A 17207-nucleotide genomic window follows, 5' to 3' on the forward strand; every position below is an offset into this window, starting at 1 on the left:
TGTACCGTGAAATCCGATAACTAATGATTCTGCAGCTTCACATTCACATAGCTAGTGTCAAGCGTGGGATATGTTTTCAAGATGGGGAGGAATTAGTCACGGATACGGTAAACATCACGCCTCGGAGTTGTCAAATCGAGGGGACCACTTTCCGGATTTATTTTTATTTTTTTTTTTTGGATTTTGATGGGGTAGTTAGGGCGTCACGAGTGCTCAGTGTCGGCACAATAAAACACAGTGTTGCGTGAATAATCATAATGCAATGTTCGGGCCCATAAAGTGCATGAGGGGAGGCGGGGGTGGGTGTATTGGTGCGGGGGTTTGGGGTTCGGGAGTGTGTGGATGATCGGGGGGCGCACGCGTGCCACTCATTAAGCCCATTCACCAGTGGACACGCGCGCTGTTTGACGATCCCGTTCACCACGCACATCGACTCAATGATCACGATGACGATCGAGGTTTTGTTAATGCCCGAGTTCAACATACAATTTTTTCCCCCCCCTCTATGGTGGGGTTTTCGATGGGATTGGGTTATGATTTTGGGGGATGTTTACATGAGTTTGGAATTTTTGCGTTTCGGGTGGTTTGAAGCTTGGGAACGTGGTTTTTCTATTTTTTCTTTTTTATTATTTGTTTTGTTATTTGGGGAATTGCCGGAAGGAGGGAAGGGAGTGGAGGGGTTATGGATATGCCGTAAGACGCTGAGGGGAAGATGTGGAAAGATTATTTATTTTTCTTTACGAAAATCTTTACGATGTTTCAGAAAATCCTTAAGGAGCCCTGAGAAATTCCGCTTTAACTCCATTCGATTGAAATTTTATCCAGTCCCCTATTAACAGTTTAATAGGAAATTTCTCTTCATGGACGTTTCGATATGTAAAATATTCATGAAACGATAGCAGCAAATGAGAATTTATTCGACTTCCGTGAAGACCAATCACTTCGACATTTAATCCCTTCGAAAACGATTTATTTCTCTCAGAGTAACTCCTCAAAAATGAACAAAAAAACCTAATTGCCGAACCCTCTCCTAAAAAAATGATGACAACTCGAACTCAACGATTCCATTTATAAGCAGTGTCAATGAATCCTAAATTATTTCCACAAATAAATTACTCTGCTTACCCCAAGTAATTCAACTCCCCTTCCTGTTTTCCACAAACCTCAATTCTAATATCCGTTTCCTCCGCAATACGATACCGCTCGCCGTTAAAAATCAGCATTTTTCTCCAAATCGATTCGTGATTTATTCTTTTCCCACAATAAAACAAGAGAATTTTTTTTTTAACGAGAAATAGTGGTCAGTGATAGTCTAACGAACGTGGGTAATATAACGTAATGGACATGGTTGGTATGGTACGGACGATAGATCTCAGTGAATAAATGCCGATGGCCTCATAGCTCCGGTATCAGCGGCTGTGTACAGAGGTCCAGTGATACATGCGAGCACATTGTGAAACCGGGCGTTCTCTCCACCCCCACCCCTCATCCTCCCTCCCCCTTTCCCTCCTTCTGGCCCTCTCCGCCACACATACGCGGCTTTTTTCAGATACCTGGAGGCCACCAGAGGCGAATATACTGGGGGGCTGTACTCCTAGTTTGTGCACCGAGAGATTTTATAAGGGTAGAAAAGTGGAGGGGCGGGACTGATGAAAAAAAGCAAATCAGGACGAGGAAAAAAAAATATAGAAAAATGCGCAACGAGGCAAAAAGAAGAATTCAGCAATTTATGGTCCGTCCGTTGCAGTTTAATTCGGATTAAACTTATACTGTAAAGAACGAATTAAAGGGATTTGCGATTGGACACGTTGGGTATGGACGGGAAGAACAGTCCGAGGGTGAAACTATCTGGTGGTATATGCTGGGGATTTTGTTACCAGTCTGTTTGATGTATCTCCCCAGACGGTTCAGTCAGTTAGAGTCACTTTTCTTAAAAATAGATTGAATTTTTGTTGGTTGAAGAATTACCGGGAAAATCGGTAATTGAGAAATTATTTCGGTACATGGAAAGAAATTTTAGGTAATAATTAGACCTCCAGGGAGGGAAACGAGAGACGAGGGTTGGTGTTATCGCGATAAAACTTCACCTGAAATGTAGTTTGCCCTCTAGAGGTCTAATTTTTATGCAAAATTTATTTTCGTGTATTGGAGGGATGATTAGATGATAATATTTATATCGTAATGAAGGGCTTTTGAGGGTAATTATTAATTGGATGATTCGGATATGGATTTGGTTCATGACCTCTTTATAGAAGAATAAATAATACCATTAAAAAAAACAATTTATCATTCATAAAAAGTGTCAGATGGGGGCGCTGTCCACTGATTCACCTAAAGTCAATCAGTCTCAGTTGTCTTCCAACCACTTCCTCATCAAACTGTTTGATCGGGATGTGGTTCCTCCCCTCATCGCGATTATGCTTGCGACATCCAGATAAGCCCAGGAAAACCTCAACCCGTATGTCACTCTTCACATCTGTATTGAAAAAAGTCGAAGATGATGATCCAGAAGCCCCAGTCCAGCAGGCGTGGCGCGTCACCTCGGCTGAGCGCAGATCAGCCGGATTAGAGTGCGTCTATAACTCGGACATTGTGCCAATCCTACAGTGAATACCCCAACGGGATTATAGGGTAAAGAGTTGCAAGCCTTGATGGCCGGTCACCCTGGCACATAACCCGTGCCCTGTTTTGTTGTGTTCCCATTTGAAATTTTGATTTGTATTTTCCGTTTTTAAATTTTTTCGCATGACATTTTAGGACTAATCCTTGCCACCCCCCCATTCTCACCCAGAGCCACCAAACATTCGTCTTTATTTCAGGATTAAACCTGTCCAAATCCTCGTCAGAGTCAAATCGATGGGGGATTAAATTTGTACGTTGACACCTTCTGAGGATTTTTCAAGTTTCTATGGCTTCTAATAAGATAAAAATTTGTTGTACATGTTTTTTCATGTCTGGTACAACGAATACGATTTTGACATAAGCTATGAATATTTATAAAGAGAAAGGGGTGAAATATTTTGAATTTCAACTATTTCATCCCTTTACAGTAAATAAGAGACTCGTGGGAAGAACCATTTGTTAATATTTAAAAGAAAATTAAAAATCAACAGTCAATACCGTAAATAATAAGAATAATAAAAAAACATGTTTTTGCTTGCGGAAAAAATCGTCTTCTTGTACTCATACCTGTCGCGATTTTACAAAGTTCTAGGGGGATGAATGTAAGGGTGTATATATGACCTGAATTGTTGGCAAAGTTTCCCTCCCCCAGTGGTGCACTGGTAAAATAGAATACCAGAGATGCATCTCCCTCTAGTCACCCTCACTCCTTTACCTACATTTTCGTGTACTAGCACGTCAGTCATACCTTCCACAGTCTTGCAGCCCTTAGGGGTCTGCTGGATAAGTCGAGCTTTGTCACTGCGGGGTAAACACGACCCACGGGGTGAAAACTCTGCTCTCTGGCATCGACTCGATCCCGGCAAAAGGCCAAAAACTTTCTAACACCATTCCATTTATATTCTCCGAATAAACTGATTTCATCTGTCCCACCACTGTATTCCCAATAAATTACCTAAAAAATCCTCCACCCCTAATAATCATCAAAAGAATCAAGAACTTTTGACTCCACTCACCCCATGAAACGGCTTTTCCCTGGACAAATAAAAGTCTAGCTATTCTCCTCGTTTGACGATAACTTTTCATCTCTCATTTTTTTTTCTCTTATTCATCCCCTTCTCATCGCAATGGCGCACATACTTGAGTAGAATTCACTCCACCTTTAGCTCTCGTTCCATTTCTTTACCCCCACCGTGGGGAGGAGGGCAAGCTGAGATGGAGGAGAAGAGCGAAATGAAAGCCTCAATATCGGTGATTGCTGTGGCAAGACGCTTCAGGCGCTTTCCACATCCCGTTCTCCTCCAACCAAAGAGAGAGTAAGGATAGTTGCCGAGCCGGAAGAGAGCCGGAATGTTGACTCTGGTGCTCTGAGGGAGGCCTCCAACTTTTATGGAGATGCATCCTAATATATCCGGCCGGCTTGCTCGCGCTTGTGTTTGACGAGCGTACTTGGACGAAGTATATTATCTACCGAGGAACCTCGACTCCTCCGGGCTTCCTTTTTCATCCCCAAACTCTTGGCCGTTTTTTTTTTTCATCCTCCCTCAGTACGTTTTGCACCCCTCCGCAAGACGCTAGTCTACCTCGCTTTCCTCAAGAATCACTCGAATGCGATTTCCGGTGAGAACGGTGAAGAGGAATGAATTATGCGAATCGTTGAGACGATTCCTATAACGACGGACCGCCAACTCTTGGATTTCGGGGTGGGAAAGGGGGCGAGGGGGAGGTGGAGGGGAATGAGGAGAATTCCACACGTAAAGGCAACATTTTTCAATTTTGCTGATAGGCCCGAGAGTATACCGCACTGCCTCATCCCCTAGACTTCATCTTCTTTTCATTCTTGGGGTATATATGCACCGGAGCTTCCAATCATTTTATCCCGGAAAATCACGCTCGTGTGGTTTCACGTGAATTATTTAACTTCGGGGTATATTCTAAATGGTGGATTTTTCCAGTCACGTTTATGCCGGTCTTTTACATATTCAGAATTTGTCGGGAGAAAGGAGAATAGGAGTTGGTGGTGATGTATTTTTTTCCGGAGGAATCGACGTTGGGGGGATTTAATTTCTTTCATTTTCAGCCAGAGGCGCTTGGGGGTGGGGAGAATGTCCCGTGGTTTCCATCGTTTTCCGATAAATAGACTTAATTAGGTGAATGCTCGGGGGACTTTGGTAATGGCCTGATGAGCCGCAAAAGGTCGACGGCGAATCACTTGTCCCTTCGATTTTACCCGCAGAAAAAGGCGGGATTCAATTGAATCTAATCATTCAAATTTGGTGGGGGGGAATGATGATAATGTGAGGAAAGGATTTCGGAGAAAATGCCGGGATGAAAGTTTGTGGACAGTTGACCAGGAATTTTTCGGACATTTGTCGCACCGCATGCGATTTAAGGGTTGAAAAATCCCCACCCAGTAATCAGCATTAAATTTCTAAAAAACCGTCGTTACAACCTACGCCACTAAATCCATTCACCAACTTTCAAAATTTTAACCACCATTCCCCTCCCCCCAAATCCCTCTGACCGCCAACTCCACAATTTCCAACTTTTCCCACAAAATTACTCCAAAATATTCGTCCCCACGCTCCCTCCCCCCAATTTTCCTACTCACCGTTCCAGTCGTTCCAGTGTTCTCCAACGGGAACAATTCGATTGTCGCCAAGATAATGCTTCCGGTCATAACTCAAGTGTCCTCACCAGCAGGTTGAAGACCGGCATGCGCCAAAGTTCCTGTTCCCCAATCAGACCGTCGCCAGTCTGAGACCGATGAGATTTTCCGATATGACTCCAACAAGACCAAATTTTTCTCTTCATCCTCTCCGCATCCGCACAGTTCCCACCATCACTTCAACCTCACCTCCCTCCTCGTTCCATGGTTTTCATCTCATTCTCCATCTGACTTTCATTGAGCCCCTCGCCAACACTCATAATTTCCACTCTATTCACACTCTCAAGTGTATAAACATTTTCTCCTTAACCATTGAAATGTGCATACATATATACTCGTACATAGTATTCTTCATTTCATCTTCCTTCTGTAACATCATTTTTTCTCCATATTTTTTTTCTCTTCTTCAGCAAGGAGTGGTAGCCCTCACTTCCAGGGGCAACGGGCTGGAGGAGGGCGGGGGGGGAGGGGATTTATGCGGCATCGCGCCAGTGGCGCCAGGCCACAGCTCGTCCGTTGCTGCAATAACTCGCATTGTATACATTTTACGTAGGAATCTAACCCGGCGGGCTCATGGGTCACATGAGACACACGACGATACCGCATTTTGCTTGCCTTCCAACACATACACAAGACAAAGGGGTGAACGGAGAGGGGGTAGGTGGAAGAGGGGCGAGGGAGAAGGGAGGAAGCGGGGGAATCCGTTCTTGTATACCAAAAATCCGTTTGTATCGTTCTTCTTCAAGCCCTCTCACCCCTTTTTATGGACAAGAACATTATGCCAAAGATGCCAAGGGCCTCTTCCTCGATTTCTCTCCTCGTTCCCCTTTCGTACGCCGACGAAAGACCCAAGGACCGTGTAATCGAGCCGCCGATGTCTCGGGGGCCCGTCACGAGTACACCACTCTCTCTTAGCCAAATGTCCGCGTTATTTCTCCTTCTGTTTCTTTTTATTTTCGGTTCTTCCATTACGACATACGAGTAGAATCCTGGGGATTGTGGACGAACGAGAAATTCCATTGCTGAGAATAGCCATTGTCCCATTACAAAATGAATGGGAATCAAGAAATCGATTCTTTTCACTTTCTTGAGAATTTTTAATGGGGAATATTTATGGATTTCTGAGGGGAGAGGGTTGAAGAGATGAACTCTTGAGGATAGTTGATCAGGAATATTTAGGGGGGGGGAAGGAAATGGAATTTGGGGGTGAGAAATCATGGAATTGACCATTTTTCGGGACAGGAAGGAACGGAATTGAAGTTTTCCAATCATTTCTGAATTTTCGGGACTGGAAAAAATTGAATTTTCACCGGAAATCAGTAAAAAATTACGTGGAAGCTCCAGAAGTCTCGAGAGGGAACGAAAATCCGATAAAAATTACAAACGATCTAATAAAAAGTACCCACCGCCCCGTAAAAATTACGAAACCCCCTCCCTGCTATTGACGGACCATTTCGTACACTTTATCGGACCCTTCGTAATTTCTATTGAACCCTTGTTTTCACTCGGGAATTACGGAACTGTCGCGTAATTTTTATCAAACCATCTCTCCCTCTCTTCTACCCGAGAAAACAATTTAAAACCCCAACCATTCAGGTCCCGTGGTACCGATATCCCGGAAGGATTCATTCAGTACATCATGGTCTTGATTCTTTCGGCATAATAGAACACCATATACAGTGCATATCCAAGCCAAACGTCAAATCCACTGTTTCGCTGGAGATTTAGATGGGCACATGGGGGATGAGGATATTTTACTCCACATGGTTATGAGTTATGAGTTGATGTATCCCCCGAGTTGATCCCCCGGGTGATACCGTTGGAAGGCGCATTGTTGGCCTTTCTTGCCTTTTCTTCCACTCACAGTGAGAGGAAGAAAGGGCTGGGAGTCTGTGCGGGGGGGGGGGGGAGGTAGGATGAGGGGGAGAGAGAGGACTTTTTGTCTTCTTCTTCCAGCAGCCACCACACGTCTCGGTTTCTGGCACGGTTACAACGAGCCAACAAGGACCACAATCGCTTCTCCACCCCCTCTTCCCCCTCATCCCCTTGGATACTCCACACACAGGACCAGAGGATACACAGAGAATGACGTGGGCGTTGGTGGTGGCCATTGTGTTACAATAATTCCAGTTACACGCGATATGGGCTCACTTCTCTTTTCTTCAACGATTTCTTTCATCGTTTTCTTCTTCATCCACACTTGCCGATGCCCAGTGGAGATTCAACGACTATCTCATTCGGTTGAATTGTTGAATGTGGTGAGAAAGAAATACTGGAAGGATGAAATCCTAGAGTCCTTGTGGGGTGGTCCTTGCGCAGCACGGTAGCTACCTAAGCTAAGCCTAAGGATCCCTTTATCTGACGCGTCATCTGCCTCCACCAGCGGATCAAGCTCAGCTTTTTATTTTTAATATACGTCTCTCTCTCGTGGCAGGGGCCCACCTATGGAAAGGATCGGATGAATGCTTATTACAAATTGTTCATTGTTGTATGCATGAGTGCTAATTAATTTATGTCTGTGATACGGCGATGGTGAGGGTTATTACGTTGTTAGGTGGGTTCGCGGGCGGTGAGGTGAAGATGATGGGGGTGGAGTAATTAAGGGATGGGGTGATTAAGGAGTAGGGGAGGGAGAGTGGGGAATTTCGGGAATTTTTGAGGTCTTGTAATTTCATTAACATTTGAAAGTGTAAATTTTTATTTTAATCTTCCTTGGAAGTGAAGGGAACCAGAAAATAGGGAATAGTTGCATTAGATTATAAAGTTAAATAAATAAATGAATGAATGACTTTTAGATTCCTAAGTCATATTCAATGTCCTAGTCCTAAAAATTAAGAGTCATCTGTTGATAAAACTTTACGGTAATTATAACCAGTCCCTTGAGGCCCCTCTCTCACAATGTAATATTTGATTTTCCTCCAATTCCCCGATTATGTTGTTTATAATTTTTTATTCTTTCTGGACACTTGTACTCCCCCCTCAATCTTTCCTTCTACACCAAAAATGACGACTTTACGACTACCTGATCTTGATTTATTTTCACTCATAATCTTCACATCTCGCCTTTTCAAAAGGCTTTGAGAATATAACCCCCATAGCAAAGAAGATGGAAAATATATACATGTTCATTGGGTGGGTTACAGGGAGTTCACACCAATCCCCCACAGCTCCCGTTGTGGCTACTACGAGGGACCCCCCGAGTAGTCACTCTCGCACGACACACAATTCCATATAATACGCGCTCATATCTCAGGATTATAAGGCCGGCTGAGTGTCAGAGGGGAATAGATGGAAATCTTATTTTCGGGTACTGTGCGTGGAGTCCAGTCTGCATCATTTCGAACGAGTGGAATGGAATGAATAAACCTACGATTTTTCAAATCTACCACACTGCACAGAAATAAATATTCAGTAAATATTACGGAACGCTCACTTCGCTCATCGATTACGGAATCATTCGGGAAATTTGACGTGACAGATAAAAATTACGAAACGTTACATTTTTATCACCGTTACCATCCCCATAATAATCATTACTATAACATAGTAGTGTTTAAATTATAGTCATCCCCCACCACGTGAATATTCAGACGAACGATTACCCTTTTTTTCGTAATTGCAAAACCGTAGAAGTGAGATTGAACATCTTGAAGTCGAGGGGGTGTAACACCAGCACGTGTAATGAGCGGGGGTGGGGATGAATTCACCGACTGGCGTCGCTAGGAATTCCAACTATGGCGTCTCGACCTGACCCTTGAGTTAGACTTCCACCGAACACTCATACGACGGGTATTAGAACAAGATTAAACGCGGTTATTACCACCCTCCACCCCCTCCCCCTTTCACCCTCTTACGAGCAAATGGTCGTGTGGTTCCTGCGGCGCCGTCTGTTGAAAATTACTCGAAATTCAATTGTCCGACATTCACGAAATTCCATTGGAAAACGGCAAGATGATGAGAGTAAAAAAAAAAATACAAGTTTCGTATCCACTTGTATCGTGTTTGATCATGAGGACAGAATTTCCAGTTGCCCAGGAGGGAAACAACAACGAGAGACGAGAGAGTAGTATTTCGTATACCGTGTTTGTCCACCTCGTTCAGTTGCCCGCACGCTATCAGGAAATTACCACTCGAAGTGAGAGAGAGAGTGAGAGGATGAGGGAGATGAAAAGAGAGAGGTGAACAAGGCCGGGTCTAGACAACCAGAAACGGGTTCTTGCCGAGTTTAATTAACTCTCGAGGCTTGTTTTCCGTCAATATTTTTTCTCTCCCCCTCCCCCCAGATCCGTGTGCGCGCCTCGTGAAAGCTACCGTCCGATGATTCCTCACCGAGAGCTTCTCGATGCTGCGTGAAAATGCAACTGCATGGGAGAGAGAGAGAGGGGGGGAGAAAAACAGGAGAAAATATCGATCATGAGGCTTTCCAGGGTTACAAAAATAACCCCGGAACTTTCATTATTGCCTTGTGATTATTTACTCTGGTGAGATATTGTATTGTTGAGGAGGGTAAATGGGGGGAGAATTCAACTTGAATAGTAACTGTGGTAAATACACATTGTGAAACACGCGTCACTTTGAATAATAAATCAATTTCGGGGGACAAAGACGATCCATGATTATGTATGGGGAATCGTTGGCAAGGAGAAGCTTGATGTGTACTGTATGGCTATCCCTTCTAGAGGTATACCAGGGTCTTTGATGTGTATTGAGGTGGCCCGTGTCTCCGGTTTGCTCAAGTACAGTACCTACAATTCGGGGATCCCAGCATCACTCAGAAACTTGTGAGTGCAAACATGACAAATGCATCAGTGATATTGTCAGAAATGAACACGTGATTTTGGGAGAATTATTAGAGGTGGGCGCTGGGGGTGGGGGATTTTGTGAGCGTTAAGGGCTGTGATTTTGGTACGTTCAGGCGATTTTCTTGGAAATATTTTTGGAGAATGTACTTCGGTGGATGTGCAATGGGAAATATTCAATAAACATTTCTTATCGCTAATGTATGAGACGCCGTCTGTGCGGGTAGAACTCAAGTGCCTCCAGAACTTGGAGATGTCAATTCCCTTTGACGATAACTTTCCCAAAATGATGTGATTGATTCTGTGTATCAATTCGTCTTGTCCCATCTCCAATTTCCCGATCATTACAATTTTATCTTTCGCTCCTGTTTGTCAGAGGGATTTGAAAACGTGACGAGTAGAGATAGAGAGCCAATCGTCTCCACCAAAAAAAAAACCCCCGAGGGGTTTGAATTTCACCGCTGATATTGGCCACTCAATCCTAGTCAACCCCCATTCTCTCACGCACCCTCACTCGCCAGCCCACCCATCCTAACAACGCATTAACATGCATGAGCCTTGCGTGATTGTTTTACCCTAAACTCCACCCCAAAAGCCCTCCTCCCACTCGAAAATCTGAGTAGGCAGTGGGGTAAAATCTCTATCTCACTCACGAATTTCGAAACGCGAACGTGAGTGCGATGCAAATTTAATGTTGAATATCGATGAGAAACGTTGACAACAACGACCAAACGCCAGTGAATTGTTTGTTCCCCATTGCTTCCCATAAAAAAAGAAACAATAAAATTCCGATAAAAAAGAATAAATTCTCAAATTATAAAAATTATTGCAACTGCACGAGAGCTTACCAGAATACATTTACTCAGAAAATGCTGTGAATCGAAGCCGGTGAATTTTATACGAGTCCACACCGCCCGCCGAAACCTATGAATACTAAGAGGTTTATAAAAATGTTGATCTAGCGCCTTTTTTTCGTTATTCAATCTTCCCCCTCCTCATTTTAGTAGAAATATACGATTGTTAGAAAATGGTAGTAAACCCCAGTGAAATCAGATAAGCAGCCATGTTGGGTGCGACTTTCGTGTCGCAGCAGTGTCGGCCAATGAGGGAGAAGGGAAGTCCTTCAAGTGACAAATCAGGCTGGTTTCTGCTTAATTGTCCAAATTCAGCGGATACTCTCATCTACTCTGACCCCTTTATGTAAAATTTATTGAAAGTTGCAATAAAAAAATCGAAATAACCTGTTCAATTGGCATCTGCCGATAACTGATCTCATTCCTGACGAAATGACCCGAATAAAAATAACTCAATTTCGGAATGAAATCATCCAATGGCTCCCACCTTTATCTACGCCTCATCCATGATCTCCGTGGAAAAAAAAACATCCCTGAATCGGCTGACGAGGGGATGTAACACCATTGAAATCAGTGCTGTGCCACCGAATGTGCATCAGCCAGGATACAGATGTCGTACAAAACAGCTATAGTAATGCTCCGTTGCTCATAATAATGAAAGCCATCGTTGGAAATACGAGAACGCTAAGTAGCGATCCCACAGGAATCAGTAACAATGACGCCCCTTTCGTATATTTTGACTTTTTGACAGATGGGGCTGTCTAACGTAGGGCCCCCCAGCCCAGTCCTGGCCCTCCTGGTGATGCGTGCGTGTGTCTATGATATTTTCAATCTCCTCTCTTTGGGATTTTTTTCGTCCCTCTCTATTTTTCTACTCCTCGGTCCACCACGCACTCGGCGATATTTTACATGAAACGGAAGCGTTTTTCATTCTCAATCCAGGTAGTCTGACTAGGGCACGAACGACTCCACCAACACTTGTATTGAATATCCCATTTTATTGAAATATATATATATTTTTTTTCAAATGTCCCTGGAGAGCATGTGTTTGGATGATACAGGAACTGGGGGATGAGATGAGAATGACAAAAAGAGAGATGTGAGAAGATGGAACGGAGTAATTGCCTTGGGCTTCCTGCCTTCGAGTCGTATGACAGAGCAGCGGGGTGCTGGAGAACTGTGAACGCTCTGTTGTGACCAGAGTCCACAATGAGAACGTTAGTGGAAATGAAAGAGCCACTAAATGTGTCCTAAACATCACGAGGGGGTCCCCAACTACTTCTTCATGAATGCAGAGGACATATACATATGAATTTCTTCAGGGTGTGAATGGTACCAGGAAGTTTATGGGTGGTCATGTTACATGATCAGCCAAACTATTTCACATTTGTTCAGCACATTCTCACTCGGACGATTCATTAGTTTTCAATGTCTCGAAATGTTTTTGTTCTTCGGATAGTGTTGTCTGAATGGTTGGATCATTGGGTGGTCGTTAACTTCTCATCTGGAGGTGTTTTGAGAAGTGAAAGAAAAAATTTTTGGCGATCGTAATGACCCTGTGACTTCCTTTTTTGGAGGTTTGAGATATTCGTGAGTCTTACACGTTGTCATTGTGACTTAGACCGATAGGGCAACATATTCATGAGTTTAAATTACTGAGATTGATGATTGTATGAGTCCTGCGGGGGTAGGAGGCAGTGGAGCCGGTTCTATTTTCATTGTGACTTGACATGGTCATCCAAGTGAACCATTTGCTAACTATGGACTAATCATTTGGTCATATGCAACTCTACCAGTCGTTAATGGTTAACGACTCGCTTTTGGAATAAATAAATCGTTCTATCAATGTACCTGAGTTGGACTGGGTGACAATCACAAAGACGTTACTAAATATTACCGAATGACAGCATTGACCATCGCCTGTCCTAAAACCGATGATGACTATTTCCACATTTCTATTCGTCGTTGTATAAGAGCCACCCCAAACAACGAGGGGTGTCTCTTCAGAAATTGGCACAGACAAGAACCTGACCACCCTGAGCGCTGTGATTTATTGAATTCAGCATTGACCTGGGACAGTGATTCGAGCTCTCAGTTATATTTTTGTCCACCATGAAAGAACTCTTGGACATTTTTTTTTTCTTATTCTTACCTTACATCTTTGTGAATCATATTCATTTGACGCTCTTTGGATGAATGGCAAGAAGACCACCGCAGTGAGTTTGTACAGCGGCTCAATGGAGTCAGTCAATGGGAAAAGTGAAATGTCACACGAGTGAAAAAGGAAAATGAATCGCATGTGTGGCTGACCCATCACCTTCATTACCACCACCTGCCTCTGGCTCCGGTGATGTCTCATTTTCCGTATTTTACCGAGTGCAATCATCGCTGTTTAATGATTCTCCGTACCGCATCAAGACTGATCCATGAAATGAATGAAATTATCTCGTCAGATTTTCAGTTTTAATATCCCTGACATTTTCCCACCCTCATGCATCATCTCAAGGACCGGAAGAGGACAAGAATTCATGAATACATTTCTCGATATTCGCCCGCCTAAAATCACACTCACCAATCGAGTATTACGACTCTCACAATCTTCCTCACAACTTGAAAATTGGTTTGAGCCATATCCCCATAGAGCTGTCAATCAGTCAACTCAGCCATTCTGTCACACCTTTTCATGACTATTCCCGACATTTCACGGTATTCCCCTTGTCAAGCGGTTGGAGTGCGTTACAGATTCCAGAAAATTGTGGCTACGTATATTCTCCCCGAATTTCCATCTGCATTTTCACTTTGGCACTGCAGCCAGTCACATATGCCTATCCCACCTGAACTCCAGGTCGTCGATACTGACGAAAAAGATCAGAAAAAAACGGTGAAACACTCAGTCTCGATTGGCTCTCTCGATTTTTTTTCCGCCAGATCGCATCCGAAAAAAAATCCCTTCCCTCTGATTTTATTGGCTTTATTTTTTAGCCAAAAGCGTAACGATAAAACAAAAAAAAAGCCCCGGGAGAGGAGTTTATCGGCGAGATTGAGCGCGGAATGAGGAATATATACGGAAGAAGACAACTGACCGATTCAAGGGGTGCAAAAGGGAAAAGCAATAGAGATCGTGGATGGATGGTTCGACTCTGCATGAGTGCGCAGATGCGGGTGCAACAGCTTGCGTAACGCGCAAAGAGTAAAAGGGAAAAGAGGCCGGTGAATGCTGGCTTGCACACAGTGCCATATTGCCTCCTGTCAATCACAAACCTACCACTCGTCTCGCCTCTGTCCACCTCGTTCTCTTCTTCCACCCCCGCAGTCCCAGCCCTTTTTCCACCCATTCCCCTCCCTTTTTTGTATCACAGCATATATATTCACAGTTCATACGTCGCTCTGGCAAAAGCCTGAAAAAACCGGGGAGAGAAATTCTGGAGAACGAGAGAAGGTAAAACCCACCCCCTGGAGCAACTACACCGAGAACCGTGAATGGTAGAAATTATACTACAGATTTCAGCATAAGAATATGGTCCATGATTTTTCTTGCTCTTCAAGGTAATTATTATATAGTAGTACAAATGACGTTAACCATAAGTATTAAATATAAGTCAATAGTTAATGAATATATACCTTAACTATTAACGAATAGTTAAATTTTCATACCCAAATCTACCATTCACTAATAACTAACGAATTCCATCTGGAATAATTGCTTCATTCAACCACCCCTTAACCAACGTCAATATATCTCGATCCATAAATAATCAAATTTGCAAAAATATTCCCCACCCTTGTACCCCCATACTCACATCCTTCACCACCAACAAAAGAAGTACTCACCCCATACAGTGATCAATGTTAACCAATGGGTCGTACTTATACAAAAGGGATCTTACCTATCGACAGTCGTTTGTTTTGCCGGAACGTTTAGCCAATTGCCGCAACAAAGGCCCTCCCCCCTCAAGAGTTGGAATGGGACAACGAAGAAATGAACCAGGAATGGGCAGAGGGGGTAGAGGGAGAGGGATGCTTGTACTTCCTCATGGAGTAATGGCCGCCATCCTCCAACCCTCACATTGCTCCTCTCTTTCCCTTCCATTGTATATACACCGACGTAACCTCAGTAAAGCGAATCAGAGAGGTACGATTGGCGGCGAAGGGCCGCCGCGGGGGGAGGATGGGTGGCTATACGACACAACTAGCTACCGACATTCAGCTATATGTGCACACGGGACCTCGGGTATTTTGCACTGGGGTGTACGTATACAGATAGGTAGATATGGGCGGGTAAATCCAAGCAGGAAAAGCAGGCAACGTTCGAGAATCGGGGATTTATTCGGAAACTATTGCGCGAGCATCCGTGAGGGGGCCGTATCGGCCAGGGGTGGCAGGGGGTTCGGGTGGTAACGGAGGGGGGGGGGAGGGTGGTTGGATGGAAGACAGAGGTATATCCAGTCCATCGAGGGGGTCCAAATACGGTACTCTCCCTTTTCCGTTTATATATCTCGCAAAAGCGTCTAAACAGCTCGAAAATGCTCGAACGTAATATATTACAGACTCGCACATTTGCTTGGCTTTTCTCCGCGTGTATGAACGTAAGCGATAGGGTGGTAAAAGAAGAGGGGAAGGGGGGGGAGGAAAGAGATTGGTTGTATGGGTGTAGTCTGTAGGTAAACGACGTAGGAGAGACGTTGGATGAATCCACGGGGCTCGTTTGGTAAAGAGAAGAGGTACACACGGTTGCTGTGTATTTTATGCTGTGTGTGGCGCATGCCTTGGAAACCCCCAACCACACGGACAGCCAAGAGGGTGAGCCAGGCCGTAAAGCTGCCAGTGCAAAGTATTGCATAAATAAGTGCGGTGGCGAAATATTCATGGCTGTACCCCATACCATTCCCCCCCCTCACCACCTGAACTACCACGGGTATCTCTCTGTCTCTCAGTTGGTGTTTCCCTCGGTGAGCTTTTCTCCAACGTTTCGAGAAAGCGCCATCGGTTTGTGAGAAAACGTCGGATGGGGCGGAAGAAAGGTGGGAATATATCCAAAAGGGAGAGATACCCCCACGGGTTACGAGACGATATACCCTCTTTGGATGGCCCTCTACTCCGTGAAATGCGCATACACTCATACCACCTTGCGTTTCACACTTCTATTGGGCTTGGAAAATGCGCAGATCTATTCATGAGCGTCTCTATCAGTGCTGCTACCAGATAAATTTAAGCTCAACTCCCGCGGACGACATCCAACCGCAACCTCCACCTCCTCAAACTCGTGGAGGTCGATCGTAAATTCAGGAGAAATAGGTTCCTCTCGCACTCCTTTCGGTTCGATCAGTCCAATTTTTTTTTTCACTCGCGTTCGTTGGTTTTTCTCACTTGCTGGAGAATTTTTTGGCGAATCTCCCGGGAATGAAATCAATAGTACATCATTAAATTAATGGGATAGACAGTGTCCAGAGTGTGGGGGGGGGGGAGGGGCGAGGGGTGATTGTGAGAGAGAATGAAGGAAGAAGGGTGATTAATCTTATGGTCGCACAGGACGCCTTGTGAGGCGTTATTGATGGGGATTCGCGGTCGCTTCCATCAGCAGCCCTTTACCGTCTATTCTTTCCATGATTCTCCACCAACATTGAGTGTAAAAATTCCACTGGGCATTCCATTCCCCTTTACCATCTTGCCGATTCTTCTCCCTATCGTTGTCTTGTCAAGACACCCACTAGTCCACTCGGCAAAACTATGGGAGGTAAAAGTTTTACTCTCATTTCACTCCTCTCGAGACTCGTCAGTAACACGTCTCGTTTCTCTTCATCCACAGCTGTAAGTCAAAAGGTTGGGTGGAGATGAAAAAAAATATATATTATGGTGGGAGTAACTCACTTTTTGTCCTGATGCCATTAATATCCGTTGTAGCGACGCCTCCTTGCAATTTGTCAACATCTGATATTTAATTTTCTCCCAGCCCTTTTGCCCGCCAGACGGTGAACTCGACGTCGAAAACTTTTGAAATCTATTTAATTCAGCATTGGGGAGAGGTACGCGGTAGCAGATATAATTATAACGTGAGATGGTGATAAAGTTTGATTGAAATTTCAAGCATTTTTTAGACACGATGGAAGGTTCCGTTAGAAGACCGGTAACAGTTGATATAAATTATTTTGTGAATTTTTAACGAGTTACATTTCCACGGTAGTTTGTCAAGTTTTGTTCTCTTCCTTTTTTTTTCACCACATACGCACACAACGCATTAGACAACCCATTTGATATCATTCGTCG

This window comes from Diachasmimorpha longicaudata, chromosome 11, assembly GCF_034640455.1.
Source record: "Diachasmimorpha longicaudata isolate KC_UGA_2023 chromosome 11, iyDiaLong2, whole genome shotgun sequence".
NCBI lineage: Eukaryota > Metazoa > Arthropoda > Insecta > Hymenoptera > Braconidae > Diachasmimorpha > Diachasmimorpha longicaudata.